Genomic DNA, 260 nt, shown 5'->3' on the forward strand with positions numbered 1-260 from the left:
GAGAGAGACGAGGTCTCGGCGCCCCGTCCCAGGCGGCCCAGCGCCCGCCCGCCGTCCTTACCTGCGCCCTCCATCGGGTACACGAGGTACACGAGCTGCACCTGCAGGGGCGTCCCCCGCGTCCGGCGAGCCGCGGCGAGGTCCTCGGGCCGCATCACCACCAGCGGCCGACGACGGACCGGCCCTCCGCGCTGCAGCGCCGCCAGCAGCTCCTCGGGACGCAGCACCATCCTTCCGCCGCTGTTGTTGTCGCTGCTGCA

General features: G+C 74.2%; 1 pseudogene; it reads right to left on the minus strand.

The window, feature by feature from the left end:
- LOC119594358 overlaps positions 1 to 260 on the minus strand; it is a 3,142-nt pseudogene that overhangs the window by 1,119 nt on the left and 1,763 nt on the right.

The sequence above is a fragment of the Penaeus monodon genome, chromosome 33 (assembly GCF_015228065.2).
Source record: "Penaeus monodon isolate SGIC_2016 chromosome 33, NSTDA_Pmon_1, whole genome shotgun sequence".
Taxonomy (NCBI): domain Eukaryota; kingdom Metazoa; phylum Arthropoda; class Malacostraca; order Decapoda; family Penaeidae; genus Penaeus; species Penaeus monodon.